At 44.5% G+C, this 15,567-nt stretch overlaps 1 long non-coding RNA gene across 8 annotated transcripts; it reads left to right on the top strand.

Moving 5' to 3' along the window:
- Positions 1-5,255: 5,255 nt before the first annotated feature.
- On the top strand, positions 5,256-15,225 carry LOC130405597 (uncharacterized). Of its 8 annotated transcripts, none has more exons than XR_008904358.1 (12): positions 5,256-5,420; positions 7,049-7,095; positions 7,486-10,933; positions 11,170-11,271; positions 11,580-11,685; positions 12,343-12,598; positions 12,969-13,257; positions 13,330-13,474; positions 13,615-13,789; positions 14,068-14,146; positions 14,378-14,490; positions 14,675-15,225. It is a non-coding gene; the product is annotated as an uncharacterized LOC130405597 (long non-coding RNA). The 8 variants fall into 8 exon arrangements; XR_008904359.1 differs by having other exon boundaries at positions 13,615-13,816; XR_008904357.1 differs by having other exon boundaries at positions 5,257-5,420; positions 13,002-13,257; positions 13,615-14,146.
- The last annotated feature ends 342 nt before the right edge of the window (positions 15,226-15,567 follow it).

Here is a 15,567-nt window from a genome sequence, read left to right as displayed (position 1 = left end):
ATGTGCATGGACAGTAGGCGCCTTGCAATTTTGGGAAAATGGCCTGCAAGTCATATAGTGTGGTGTGTCTTATTAGTGATATTTAGCAGAACAGATTTACATTAGTCTGGGGTGACTGGGTCCCATAACTCGGAAGCTATTGAGCAAAAAGTAATTTTCCATAAAATGAATGCGATTTTTTAAAAATTCTATTAAAATTGGAAATGCAAAATATGAATTTTTGGTGAGGTGCGTCTTGTTAGTACCACATAGCAGGACAGGTCTGCATTGGTCTGGGGAGTCTTGGTCCCATAACTCGGAAGCTGTTGAGCAAAAAGCCGTTTTCCATAGGAAATTAATTGAATAATTTTCCGATTGGTAAAAACCAAGCATTAGGAGCAAATGGGTGTCGTATTGTTTTCTGCCAAGACTGAGTGAAAGCACAGCAGGAACTGCTGATTAAGCCGAAATGAATATTCGAAAATCTGTCGAATAACCAACATCAGACCACCTTCACCACTGTACGACAGTGAGTGACTGAGATCCTTTCACCGAAACGAAACTCAAGCAGGCAGTCCGGAAGGCAAGATTCCTCAATTAACTCGGAGCAGAGGGTCAGATCAGCGGAGCGTCAGATCAGTGGCGGTTTTAGGCACGGGCGAACCGGTCAGCCGCCCGGGGCGGCATATTTGTGGGGGGCGTGCGTGCGTCCCCCCCCCCCCGTCAACAATCGCTGCCCGGGGCGTAACTGGACCTAGAACCGCCACTGCGTCAGATCATCGTTCTGGAGTCAGAACATGAATGGAGCGTATGACCAGTGGTGGCTCGTCAGACCAGTGGAGCGTCAGACCAGAGGAGCGTCAGACCAGCAGTCCGGAGACAGACCAGGGCCCCGTTTCCCGATAACGATGGATCCACGCTCGTACGATCATTCTCACGATGGATCTTGCGATCCATCGTCAATTTCTTTGGAGCGTTTCCCGAAACTCCTCTTAACGTGAACGCGCATTCGCTGCACTCACGACGTCGTAGGATTGTAACTGTCTACTGACACGGTGCTGAAATGGGCTCCGTAGGAGGGGGAGACGCAGGAATGTCGCAGGAAAATTGTGTTAAAAAGGGTTAAAATAAATCCCCATCAAGGACAACAGCAGAGTAGCCTCCGAAAAAAATAGACTGCAATTAGATGAATGCTATAGCAAGACATTAAAACACAATTGATTAGGCTTAAACCGACATATATCAGTCCTAATCCTGAATGCACTGTGCGTTTCACGGCATTTTCCCCCCTGAAATAATTCCATATGACAAAAAATTAAAAATTGCTTGTGTGACAACTACATTTATCTTAATGGGCTGATTTCTGAAACATGCATTGCGCAGCAAAGAGAGCCGACTTAATCTGATTCCGCATAAGGGTTTCCTTGATTGATAATTTGATTGGCTATAAAAGCCCCTCCGGAAATAGGGTAAGGTATGTATTGATGAGGAATACAACGAAGCCCACCGTCTGGCCCGGTGCATCGTTGAGCGCACGATCGGGAGGTGGAAGTTGCGCTATATTAGATGCCTTCACAAGTCAGGCGGAGGGCTCCAGTTTTCGCCGGCCAAGTCATGCGCCGTGATATGTGTGACGGCTATGTTGCATAACATTGCAGCTAAGGCTGGGGTGGCATTGCTTGAACCTTAGGACGCTGAGGACGATGACGACGAGGAAGATCGGTGTGAGGACGGCCTCCCTCATAACTACGCGGCTGGTTTTCATGCGCGTCGAAGAGTGATTGAGACTTTTTTTTAACCCCCTCCACCCTCCCACATGTCACTAAACATTCCCGTCAACGTGACCAATCCCCACCATATCCCAGCCTTTTGCCTGCTCCTTTGCTTGTTTTTTATAATTTATTTTATTTCTTTATTTTAATTTTTTTTAATTTAATTTAATTTTTTACATTATTTTATGCTACGTTTTATGAGTAGCCTATGTCAGTCTGCACAAATCCCCCCACTTTCTCTCACACATTTTGAGTGCCCTGCCTGCGCAAACATTTTCTGGACTGTCCCGTTTTATTTTGGCCATTTTAACATCTTTATTAATAAATAAATTAATAATCTTTATTAATTACCAAACTAAGAACATAAAGGCGCAATGCGTTTTAATAAAACGCATCCAATAGACGGAATGTCCGATGGTGTCGCCACTGAGGCTATAGCTGACGATGCTCTTAGCGTCCTACGAGCACCCCTGGAGTACTCGTTAGCTACGAGCGTTTTCAAGACGTTCGTTCCCCACGATGCTTTCGGGAAACGCGGTGAAAACTCTACGATGCCCTTACGACGCACTTCACGATCCACTTAGGCTAACGATGCTTTCGGGAAACGGGGCCCAGTGTAGCGCATTGGCGTCAATGCTGGTTTTTCCGGGGCTAAAGCCTCGGATGTTATTTAATTAGCCCCGAATATGATCTATGCAATAAAAATTAAATATATATTTATAAACATTTATAAGTAGCCTAGTCTAGATAGTCCTTTTGGCAAGAGAATAAACAACAAACTGTTTACCACCTCAAGTGAATTAACCTATCCTCAGTCAGATCCGTGTGTGTGTGTGTGTGTGTGTGTGTGTGTGTGTGTGTGTGTGTGTGTGTGTGTGTGTGTGTGTGTGTGTGTGTGTGTGTGTGTGTGTGTGTGTGTGTGTGTGTGTGTGTGTGTGTGTGTGTGTGTGTGTGTGTGTGTGTGTGTGTGTGGTGACAACCCGCTCCCCCCCAGGGGCATCCGGGGGCGAGTGGTGGAGGGCGTGCACCGCCGCCATCCACTAGCCGGAGGCAGAGAGAGACTTCATTCCTCACCCTCATCAGCCAGACGGGGAACACCTGGCCGGAGGAAGGGAAGGACGGAGCGGGTGGACATCTTAAAGGAGAGACTCACTCCAGGGCGGAGACAGTCGGACCTATGAGGAGGAGGCCATCGACACGACCCCGGCTACGAGGCTCTCTGAGACCCTAGCCCAGTGATATATAGGCCTACCGTGTGCTTTTGCCTATTCTTTTGAATAAACGCCGACTACGGCTTAAACCCGCATCCCGAGTGTGGTAGGAGAGCCGGGTCGATTGAAACACGGGACGATTGAAACACAGCGATTTCCTCGAAAACCACGCAAGGCTTTCACGTCAAATTTCGTCACTACGTTCAGCACGCAAGACTGACCAACCCCACGAAATTTCGTGTAATGACGTCCCACCGTTCAAATGTTATCCCCCAAACCTGTTTTCGAGAGCGCAAACTAAAATCCTTCCTGCGGTAGTTTTTTTGTAATAAATAGTTATTTTTTGTTTCATGCCATAATAATATGACTATACAACAGATGATTTAGTACTTAAACCTGTGTTAAAGTGTGCAATGTCAGAGTTTTGAGTTTAGAGGTAAAAAAAGGTTTAAGTGTCAGTAGTCGCTGTAGGGACGATTGAAACACTTGTTTCAAACGCAACAGGAGTCATGTTATCCGGTTGATGTGGTCGTTTTTGTTTAAAATAAATAAAAGGATGTTCAACTGTGTATCCCTAAACATGACTTAGGACAGGGAAATAAGTAAATTTAATGCAAATTTAGTTGTCCAAAAGAAGAAAGGTGAGTTTTAATCGAAATGTGCATCTTGACAATTGCACACAATTACGCACGGGCCAAAAATATATTTTAACCTATGTATATTATGCGGAATTATGTGAAATTTTAGCAATGACGAGTACACTACTATGTTGTCCGGTATATTGCAAAAAAACAAGAGTAAGTTCAATAGTTTATTTTTAAAATATGCTGTTTCATTCGTCCCGCATGTGTGTTTCAAACGTCCCGACTAGGCGGGGCGTTTGAAACAGATGTCAAGTTACTTTCAAATTTAAAAAACAGCTCGATCATCCAACATATGTATTAAAATACACTTGTAACTAAGATAACACACATGTGAGTGGTTGATCACATGTTGAAATTATTTGTATACGTAACGTCATCTTTCAAAAAGACGTTTAACTGAAAAGTGTTTCAATCAACCCCTACTTGCCGTGACGAACAGTCTCTATCGTAACCGGGATGCCACAATGTGTGTGTGTGTGTGTGTGTGGGGATCTATATAGTATGTATCTATATTAAGTTAATCTTTGGTGTGTGTCTATTTTGTGTGTTTATCTTTATAGTGTGTATATATACGGGGTATATCTACGGTATGTGTGTGTATCTATATGGTGTATATGGCCTATGGTGTGTGCGAGTATATTGTGCCAACCCCGATTGTCGGCGGCTGGGATTTTCAAAGGAGACGCTCCAAACAGGGTTGCGGGTCAACGGTTTTAATTCGTTCACCTCACGTGGGAAAAAAGGTAAAACAAAAGACAATATAAGTTCTTCCTCTTACGGGGTAAAAAGGGTCCGTCTCCGGGTCTGGTCCGGCTGCGTGGACGGCGTCTCAATCGCTCCCGTCTTCTCCCACTCAGTCCTGGGGGGGGGGGAGAAGCGTATTGGCGTTGGTGCGTTCTCCCCCAACCGCGTCTCTCCAACTCGGCTGTCTGCCTCGTCTGGCGCGTGTTCGGTCAGGTGATCCCATTGCCCATGGTTGTCCGGGTGTGCTTGATGCGCGCTCCCGCGCCGCCGTGCTGAACGGCACATACCTCCCTCTACTACCTTTCCGTGGAGAGGGCGATGTTCCCGGTGCAGGCGTAGTTCGACCCCCCAGTTAGAGCGGGGTTGCCACAATCTATATGGTTTGTATCTATCGTGTGTGTGCGTGCATATGGTGTGAATCTATATGGTGTATTGGTGTGTGTCTGGTGTGTGTCTGTATGGTGTGTGTCTGTGTGACAGTTTGACCACTGTCCCTGTGTGTTTAACTGCCCATCAATAGCGCGCATTGATGGATAGTGCATGAACAGCAAACCTTCCAGCATACAATATACATACAAGCTCTTCATTCAAGTAACAAACAATCTCCCCCACTCACCATGACTCTGTACTGCAGACTAAAAGAGACAGGGTGGGGCTGAGGGGTTTAAATATGGTGTCAGGAAACACCTGCTGCCAGCCACTGATTTGCCCAAATTGGGCAAAACCATTTTCCCTTGTGTCAAGGGAGGACACTGAATTCTTCAATCATTGACATTGGACATTAATGAGCAACAAGCCTAAATGCACTATTGAAAATCAATGATCTCAAAGATGAAATGAACTTTAACATGCATGCTGTATATTTGATGAGTTTATTCATGGTTGATTTGCAAAAGGCCACAGTATTATAATCCCCCTGTTGATTGAGCCTGTCTAGTGGGAGGGGCCATGGGGTATAAAACGGGTGAGCTGCTGTCCTTCTGACAGTCTGCTGTATGCTGTTGCCGGAAGACTTTGTCTGTGTTGAGCAGGGTGCGCAGCGCTCCACGAGATGCGAACTATCTACTGAGGTGATTATTACATTAAGTTGTAAATTATGGTTAAATGCACTCAGTGATTGTGTTTGATTTGCATTTATTTTGCTAATGGATTATGTGATTTATTGACATTGAGTACCGGTATTTGATTTTGAATATGCTTGATTTATTATAGTGAATATTTGAATTGATTGAATTATTTGATTTTGGAATTGTTTTTGAACATGTTTTCATTTTACTGTTTTCAGATATTTGGAGGTTGGCATCCTCTGTATGTTTGGCACTTATCTGACACTTTGGGGGAATAAATGTTAAATGTTAAAGTAATGTTAAAAACCTATTTGCAACTGCGTGCATTGCCATTCTTAGGGTTTGAAAGGTCGGTGTATTAAGCTTGCATTACCTTCACCCGAGGCGGGGTGTGACAGTCTGTATGGTGTGTCTCTGTATGTGTGTATGTGGGTGTGTTAATGTTGGGGATGGGCTAAATGATTCTTTTCCGGGAACTAGTTCTTTCAGTTCAGTTCACTATAACGATTCGTTTGTTTGATTGGTTCGTTTTGATTTGTTTGTTATGTCAGATTACGTCATTTGGTGTCTGCCCCCCCCGCGAGACGGCCGTGAGCATAATTTAAACGACTTCTAGGCTCTAACCCCCGTGAAAATCATGAAGATATGCTATATATTACAGCTGAATGTCCCACCAATATTTATACCACTTGCTTACTCTATATTTCATTCATGGTTTTACATTTATAATTTTATTTTACTTTACATTTAATTCTTCATTATTCAGGCATTACAGAACTTTCATGGTCATAAATAAAAAATACGAACAGCAGTTTAATTTCTTTGTTCTTAAATTGACGTAGAATGTAGAAAAGACTCCTGGGATTGGGAAATGCGTTTATCCAATAAACAGATGGAGGTCAAGTCTATTCTTGAAAAAATGTAGGGGGATATATGAGTGGCCCCACGTCGAATGGTATGACCCAAGATACGTCAGACAGAGAAAGCGCCCATATTCGACGGTACCGCCTAGTAATTTGTTTACCCAGGTGCCATTGCAACACCATTGCTACCTCTCATTGGCTGAATCTTTGAGAACGTTGTAGACTCAATCAATATACGTCGCGGGGAGACGAAGCTCTGTTCGTTTGCATATTTTATTTATGACCATATTTTTGGTTTATGTTAAAAAAAAGAATCAAAGAACCAGTTCTTCATGTTTTGGGGAACCAGTTCTTGTCGTCCACGTTCGGGATTCGTTCGTTGTAACGAATCGGTCGCGACCGACTCATCCCTAGTTAACGTGTGTAGTGGTAGTCGATGACTCCAGTTTAACTGGACGCACGCACGCACACACGCACTCACTCGCGCACACAGTAAGGTGAATTGAATGAAGACTTTTTTCGTTTTCGGGAGGTCATTTAAGATCAAACACGGAGCTGAAATAGCCTCTCACTATTACTAAGGCGACCAGAGGACACTGAACCTGCATTGAGTTTTACTAATTAGCTCCCCTGCCGCAGCTCGCCTGCCAAGTGGTTTCCTTAATCAGTTAATTGGTTGCATCTGGTGCGGTTCACTTAAGAGGGAACGTGTGTACTGTTTTGTTGAGGTCTGTTGTGACTTATTTGACATCTCTTCCTGTTTCACAGGTTAAAGACTTTTTGAAGTAAAGAGGAGCATTTCATCTGAACCTGATGTGAGTAGAATTTTGTGGCAAAGCAAAACTGACGTGACTTGTATGTTGAATATAAATCACTGATAATGTGTGAAGGAAATCTGGGTTTGTGGTGGTTTAACTCATTTGAAATTTAAATAATGATTCTACCTGAAAGTAACATTTTAGAGACTATACATTCAAAGTAAGAGGTAAATGACTTGACTAATGACAGTCAAATAATTAGTATAACTTATATTAAAAAGCTGGATTAGTTCATCATCATCATCATCATTTAAAAGTTGGATGATCCCAAAAGCCCTGAATTTGTATTGTCATTCATTTATCTGATTTAATGGAGATGGTAGATGTTGAACTGTGGGACAGTGCCCATGTTTGGGGACCATGAGAAAACTGTTCCTTCCTTCAAAGGTCTATCATGGATATTTAACTGCAGTTTTGTGAGTATCCCTACTTGACCATGAAGATGAACTGCAAACTGTAAGTCATTAATTTCTCATTACTCTTGGGCACATTGATGTATTTTGGCTTCCTGGTGAGTTAACCTGTTACCTGAAGGTTGATCTGAGTATTAAGGATGTTTTATTGGTTCATGGGTTACTTAGGTGTTTGGTTTATGTTGGTTTTAATGATTTGTTAAAATGGTTACAGGCTCCAAGTTATTGTTGTAAGCTGGAGTAATGGGTTGGGTTCTGATACCTTCAGTCTTCTTTCCAGCTACTCTCCTGAGCTCTGCATCTTCATCACATGAGTGTTGCTTTACTGATGAGGGTGTGGTCTGAGTGAGCAGAGGTGCATACTGGGATACAGAGCTGTCTGAATTCTACAGGTCTGTAGACACGCCCCCTCAGGGGAAACCAAGCGTTTGAGGAACCGTCCTGACGTCAGTTACATGGACTAGAATGTTCTTTAAGATGGAGAGGGATTCAGAAGGAGAAACACCACAGGGAGATGAGGGGGCTCCTCAGCTCAACGACTAAAACACATCTTCAGTCTGACACAGAATCATGGAACACATTCAACAGCCCCTCCAGGCATCGTGACTCCTCAGGAACAGTTTCATTTCCAAGAAGTTCTTATTTGGGGCCATCCCCATATGGATCCTGCTCCTCAAGAGCTACCCCCCTCCACTGGGTGGCCTTCTGAACAGATGACCTCCTTCCTGTCCTCAGGCTGACTAAAGCTGCAACGTTTGCATCTGTGAAGGCCTCTCATTCAGGAAACCAATGGACTACAAAGACATGACTTCAGAGACCTTGAATCACCTGGGACACATTTTGGAGACGCCAAGCATAATCCATCACCAATGTGGGACGCCACTGAAGAATGTTGTACATAATTTACGTCTCTGGAGACATTGGTTGTTCTGTTCTGGGTGCCCTGGCAGGAGAGCTGGGGTTGGATGATGGAATGTTATTTGGCATGAGGTTTTTACCCTTCATGATTGTTTGGCCTTTTATGGCTCAGTGGTGTGTGTTTGTGTGTGTTTGGGTTTGACATGAGATGGATGATTTTTGACCATCGCTAGGGTTCTACTGTGTCTCCAACTCACACCTGGCATGGGGTTCTACGTGCGTGTTTGTGTGTCCGGCTTGCTTTGACAGTGATAATGTTCATACGGAGGTCTGTGTGATGGCTGGGGATATTGGAAATAAATCATACCTGATGGTCGGCCGGCCACACGTTTACTTAAGGGCCTCCAGAGCGACGCTCCGGAGCGATATCAACACACTGGGCAGGAAGGAGAGTACCCAACTCGAGTGTAAAAGGATGGAAGCGGTGTGTTCAGATCAGTGACTTCAAACTAGGACTACACCAATCAGGATCAATGGAGGATGGACTCCTAAAGGCATTCCACAAGGAGACTCTGAAGTCGGAAAGGGTCCTCAATGGATATTCAAGATGACCTTCAGACCTGTAATGAGACGGCTCTTCTTCCTGGCTGGATTGATGGAGAGCCCTGTGGATCTTGTCTTGCTCTGGCTGTTTCGGACAGGTCTAGCTGAACGATTGGTTCCCTTAAATCAGAACCAATCTGGGAACTCCAACTAGTGCGCTCTTCGAGCTGAAGTTGTGCTCTTCAGCTGAGGAGGCAAGGAAACCTTCACTGGGGCTTCAAGGTGTAAAGAGGAGAATGTTTCAAAGTGTTCCATGGTACTCTGCTGAGGACCGTTGTTGTGTTCCACTGGCTGAGAGGAAGAACCCTCACATCTTCCTCTTGGCCTTTCTCCTCTGGGAATCCTGGCGCCATCTTGAAGGATATTCCAGCTCATGCAACTGATGTCAAGACGGATTCTCAAACACTTGGTTTCTCCTGAGGCGCGTGTCTATAGTAATGAAGACTTGAGACGGCACTGTATCCCAGCATGCATCTCTGCTCACTCAGACCACACCCCCATGAGTAGGATGCAACATTCTAGTGATTGAGATGTAGAGTTTTATAAGTAACGAGGGAGCAGACAAAGGTGATTAGAACACAATGGCATGTCAAGTCTTTAAACCATGAAGATGGTTGGATAGTTCAGGTATTGGGCTTCTATTTACAATGGGCAGTCCTTTCGCTTGGATGCCCAGTTCTCACTGGACCTGTACATGTGTTGGCTGGCTGGCATGATTTGCTGTTGGTGATGAGGCGGTCAAGGTGACGCTGGGCTATGGTCGGCTCTCTGTGAGCACAACATTTAGATTTGCTCTGTATGGTTTGTACCCTGAATAATCTAGATAATTGTAAAATGTGGACACTGTTTTGTATTGTATGATTCCATTGTTCTTAGGCAAGGATTTGAGGTTTAAAGTTGTTGTGGGACGTACATGGTAGTATGGTCCTTCGTACGGTTTTGAGTGATATAACGTGTACACACTGGGTGCATAATCATGTAATGACCAACAGCAACAAACAGATCTCCTCAAGGTAAGTCTGTTGGCTGTGTTTTAATGAAGACCATCGCTGGACTTCAGGATCTTCCGCCGTTCAGCTCAAGGTGAGGCACTGGTTCTGTTTTTTCTTTGGTTGGTTCCGGCCGGAATGTTCGGATTCCTGTCGGACGGTTTGTCCTTCCCGCCGTGGAAGTTACTGTGTGCGGTCACTTGATTTAGTCCCAATGGTTAGCATAGAACGTTGTAGTCTTGACAGCCATAAGAAACCACCTGGCAGTTAGTTGGACGGGAGTCCCCTGAGGGAATCTGGCTCAACGGTCTAGATTGTATTTGCGTAACCTCGAGCCGTTGCCAACGGAAACTATTTTTCAGTCGGTTTCCATAGGGAATTGTTGCCCCTCATCTTAAACAACTTAAGTTTGAGATTAAATACATACCAACACGTACGTCGTACAATATGTTAATTTCCGATGGTTGCGCCATACTTTTAACCACGTTGACGGGACTCTCGCTGCGTACAAAACGGCCTTCTACTTGCGGGCCCATTTTTGAAATCAGTGAAGGCTGAAAATCATTTCAAGGTGGAAGACAATTTGACATTTCTTCAACGGAACACAGCACCTGAATATGGCTAAGATGAGTAAATTTGATTAAATATCAATACTGCTTAGTGTTTGTTAGTTCAGCTTTTGTATGTTCTGAAAATCTGCTGTCATTAATTGCCACAGTTAAGTTAAACCCTACCCAATCGAATGACGTTAAACAATGACTTTGGTGCAGAGTTACCAACTTGATGATATCAAAGATAAAATAATGTCCATCCTTCCCACATGTTACAGTAGAAGATACTCTAGAACTGTACAAGGTTAAAAAAGTAACATGTAGTTTGTCCCAAGGTGTCTGCCTCCTCACCAAGAGCAAGACCTCCAACTCCTCATCCAAAGCCAGACCTCCACCTCCTGTCAGAAGTCCTCCAGAACAGGTCAGTGCTCTGGTGTGTGAGTAGAGTCCTCTCGGGTCAGTTTCAATGCATGGCCTGTACCACTTCTTTAAACTTGTGGACTGCTCTGTCTTCATTCCCAAAAACGGGATGCTCATGTCTGGTCTCAAGTCTTCTCTAGCCTTGAGTTATAAAATAATGGTTCAATTAATTGTGTAACTCGGATGAGTCAATTAAGTTTATTGTTGGGCAAATGCTGATATAAACCTGCGCTATAGCTGAAAGGCGAGGCTGAGAGGCTGGGGACCAGAGGCTTGTGGTGCCAGGGTGGACCGGAGACTGAGGCTGGAGACCAGGGGCCTGCAGCACCGGACCAAAGGGTAACCATCACCAAGCTCATCTGAAGCAGTACAATCCACGGTAGTTTAGGTCGGCTTTTGATAATTTTATGACTTTAAATCTGTGCCAAGCTGTGATTTTAGTTAATTCATACGGGGGTTATGTAGGAGTCGTATGAGCCATTATTGTTACTAGTGCTGCTACGACCGTAGTGCGACAATCTGCAGACGTTGTCTAATTTAAGTGTTTAAATTTGTCTTCCATTTTACAAGTGAACCTCAGATGCAGGAGGTGGGGTGTGTTGCGTCCCCAGGTGATTTACTGCTGAGACAACTGTGTTCGTAACCAGACCAGGAATCCATGTCTGGAGGAGCCGTGCTGAAGGAGCTGATGGAGCTGATGGAGGAGCCGTGCTGATGGAGTCGTGCAGCGGAGCTCAACGACCGTGTCCCTCCGTATGTTTCTTGCATTACCCTGCAGGCTGCAATATGAATCGCAATCCGCTTTATAAGACGCCCATATGGTCGTAAAGTAGTCTGCCCCATGGTCATATTCTAGGACATGGTTGAATTACTCCGCCTGTATCTTTCGGCATTGAAGACTATTTATTTATTTCAGCAGGTATTGAAATTGTATACCTAATTTCATACCTGATTTAAACAGCTGTTATTGAGGAACATCTGATTTCAGAAGTGTTGTTATTGAGAGATTTGCACACATCGTCGGGCCAAGTTCCAAATCGAAGGTGTGCTTGATTGATGACTTGAATTTCTACTTTTCATGTATTTGCAATGCACTCGCTAAGCCTGTTAAAATAAAATATGGAAGAAATAACTTCCCTATAAGGGACTTCATATGACGAGTGTTGCGGATGGCACTTCAAAAGCGTGCAGTAACATTAGGCTATTAGTTTATTTTTAATTCTTACTCACAATTAGTTTAGTTAACATGTTTTAATGTAGCTCAAAATATACATGTTAAAAATATCTAAATTGTGGGTGTGGTCATACGCCAGTAGTTTCTGCCCCACCGAAATGAAGGGGCACCGCACACTACTGCGACTACATTTGTTGTACCACATGTTGAAGCAGGACTTCCGCTGTTTGTTCCAGACCAGGACTCTGTCTGAGGAGGGCTGCTGGAGGAGCTGAGACGCTGGAGGACGACTAGGAATCGACCAACAAGGAGTCTTCGTAACCTTTTATTTACTTGCATGGTTGACTTAAAGGGCAAAATACAGCTGATACTTTGACATGCGTTAACCAACTACCGCTGTGTTTTCTTACTAGAACGTGTTTCTGGAGCCGAGGCGAGCTGGTAGGGGAGCCGTGAATTTGGAGGATGACCATCACTCTACCAACAAGAATTGTAAGTTTGTATTAACCAATCAAACTGGAAATTTACATTTAGGGCATTTAGCAGACGCTTTTATCCAAAGCGACCTAAAATAAGTAAATTTGTCACAAGAAGTGCATCAATATATCGCTGTCGGTACAGAAAGGATGTCCATAGAACCAAGTGCAAGTACCACAATCGCTAGGCTAATCAATTCCCCGTGTTACAGCAATGATAGCAGCTACTGCAGTTGCTACACAGTTAAGTACTATAATATAATACAGTGTACAATGGTGGCCAGCAGGGGGAGGGTGGCTATGCAGTGTCGAGGTGGACTCTGAACAGGTGAGTCTTGAGGAAATAAAGGGCTTAAAAATAAGACAAACTACATGTTTGTTACCAGACGTTGGGGCCAGACTCGTGCTGTTTGTTCCAGACCAGGACTCTGGCTGAGGAGAGCTGCTGGAGGAGCTGAGACGCTGGAGGACGACTAGGAATCGACCAACAAGGAGTCTTCGTTACTTTTTATTTACTTACATGGTTGACTTAAAGGGCAAAATACAGCTGTTACTTTGACATGCGTTAACCAACTACCGCTGTGTTTTCTTACTAGAACGTGTTTCTGGAGCCGAGGCGAGCTGGTAGGGGAGCCGTGAATCTGGAGGATGACCATCACTCTACCAACCAGGGTTGTAAGTTTGTATTAACCAAACAAACTGGGAATAAAGGGCTTAAAAATAAGACAAACTACATGTTTGTTACAGACGTTGGGGCCAGACTCGCGCTGTTTGTTCCAGACCAGGACTCTGGCTGAGGAGAGCTGATGGACGAGCCAAGACTCTGGAGGACGACATCACTCTACCAACCAGGATCCTCGTATGTTTGCATTATCTGGACATAGTGGACTAGGTAAGTCCTCAGAATACAGTGATGCGTCTTTGAGCAAGGCCCCCTAAAGCCTGCCTGCTCCTTAATGACATCTTTGGTTCAGATAATGTTGCATCTTTTGAATATTGAACCTAATCAATGTCCTTGTTTGGTCCGGGCAGAAACACCTGAGCCGAAGCTCACCTGATCCTGTTTGGTCGGGGGCAGACACACCTGAGCTGAACCCCAACTGAACCTGACATCCTGCTGGTCCCGTCTCCTCAGTTCATCTGAGCCTCGTCCTCCAGAAGACCTGCTGAGCTCAGCAGTCTGAGGCTGATGGATTAATGACCTCCAGTGGGAGTGATCTTCTTGACCCCACATGTAGCCGTGTGCTTCCACACGCCTTTCCCTCTCGTCTGTCACTAACCTCACTACTTCACTACTCTCTACTGCTTCCTCTTCTTCTTCCTTCTCTGTGGTTCGAACCTTTACACGGAAGGCGCGTCTTCCTGCCCTCAGAGGGTTCAGCGTTAGGGTTGAGAGTCAGGGTTTAGAGTCAGGGACAGAGCTGGTCAGGGAGGACTGCTTTAACACAAACCTCTTCACTTGCTTTCACGTGCTGTTTGTTCCAGACCAGGACTCTGGCTGAGGAGAGCTGATGGACGAGCCAAGACTCTGGAGGACGACATCACTCCACCAACAAGGATCCTCGTAAGTTTGCATAAAATAAACAGAGTGGACTTGTTGTAACGCAGGATTAGTTTGTCCAGTACAAGTTACGGCATACTACTCTGGTTGTTTACCAGAAAAACTACAGCTTCTACTTTGTTACGTGCCATTAGAGCCCAACTACTCCTGTGTTTGTGATCTTACATTAAAGACAAACTACTACGGTGTTTGTTACCTTACATTAGAGACAAATTATGTTTTTAACCCGACCAGGAATCTGGACTGATGGAGAAGCCGTACATCTGGAAGGCAAATCCTGAGGACCACCAGAACTCTACCATCAAGGATTCCTCATAAGTTTCCATTATCTGGACATAGTGGACAAGGTAGGGGGTTGGGGGTTAAACTCTCAAACCAATGGTGCAGGGTTCAAGTCCTCAGAATACAGTGATGCTTCCTTGAGCAAGGCCCCTAAAGCCTGCCTGCTCCTTAATGACTAATCTTCGGTTCAGATAATGTTGCATCTTTTGAATATTGAACCTAATCAATGTCCTTCTTTGTTCCGGGCAGAAACACCTGAGCTGATCCTCACCTGATCCTGTTTGGTCGGGGGCAGACACACCTGAGCTGAACCCCAACTGAACCTGACATCCTGCTGGTCCCATCTCCTCAGTTCATCTTAGCCTCTTCTTCCAGAAGACCTGCTGAGCTCAGCAGTCTGAGGCTGATGGATTAATGACCTCCAGTGGGAGTGATCTTCTTGACCCCACATGTAGCCGTGTGCTTCCACACGCCTTTCCATCACGTCTGTCACTAACCTCACTACTTCACTACTCTCTACTGCTTCCTCTTCTTCTTCCTTCTCTGTGGTTCGAACCTTTACACGGAAGGCGCGTCTTCCTGCCCTCAGAGGGTTCAGCGTTAGGGTTGAGAGTCAGGGTTTAGAGTCAGGGACAGAGCTGGTCAGGGAGGACTGCTTTAACACAAACCTCTTCACTTGCTTTCGGAATGGTGGTGATATTTTGAAAACATTCATTTGGGAAAATGTTTTCCTCTGCTTCCCTTTACAAAATTGTATTCAACTTCTGTCAAGTGCTTTTGTTTATATATTAAAATCCCACATTGACTTCTACATATTTGGTGCGGTTCATTTTTTTGTCTTTCAACTTGGTTAATGTAAAGCTAAACTCCTGCAATACATTATATACATGAATGTTATTCAGCAATTTTCACATAATCCATTTTGTAAAAATACGAAACCTCCATATTACTACTAAATTCAAGGATATTCTTGTATTTAACAATGTACATACTGCCCCGCAGGCCATTCTCCGCTACTACAACACGTTCAATCCACCAACCCGTCTCGCATCAATGTACTATTGCTACGTTGGTTCGAACGGAAAATGTAGTTTGGTGTGAGACTGTTGTCCAGCAGAGGGAGCTGTCGTACACCTTAATTA

The sequence above is a fragment of the Gadus chalcogrammus genome, chromosome 16 (genome assembly GCF_026213295.1).
Source record: "Gadus chalcogrammus isolate NIFS_2021 chromosome 16, NIFS_Gcha_1.0, whole genome shotgun sequence".
NCBI lineage: Eukaryota > Metazoa > Chordata > Actinopteri > Gadiformes > Gadidae > Gadus > Gadus chalcogrammus.
This window is presented reverse-complemented; position numbering and strand designations above follow the sequence as displayed.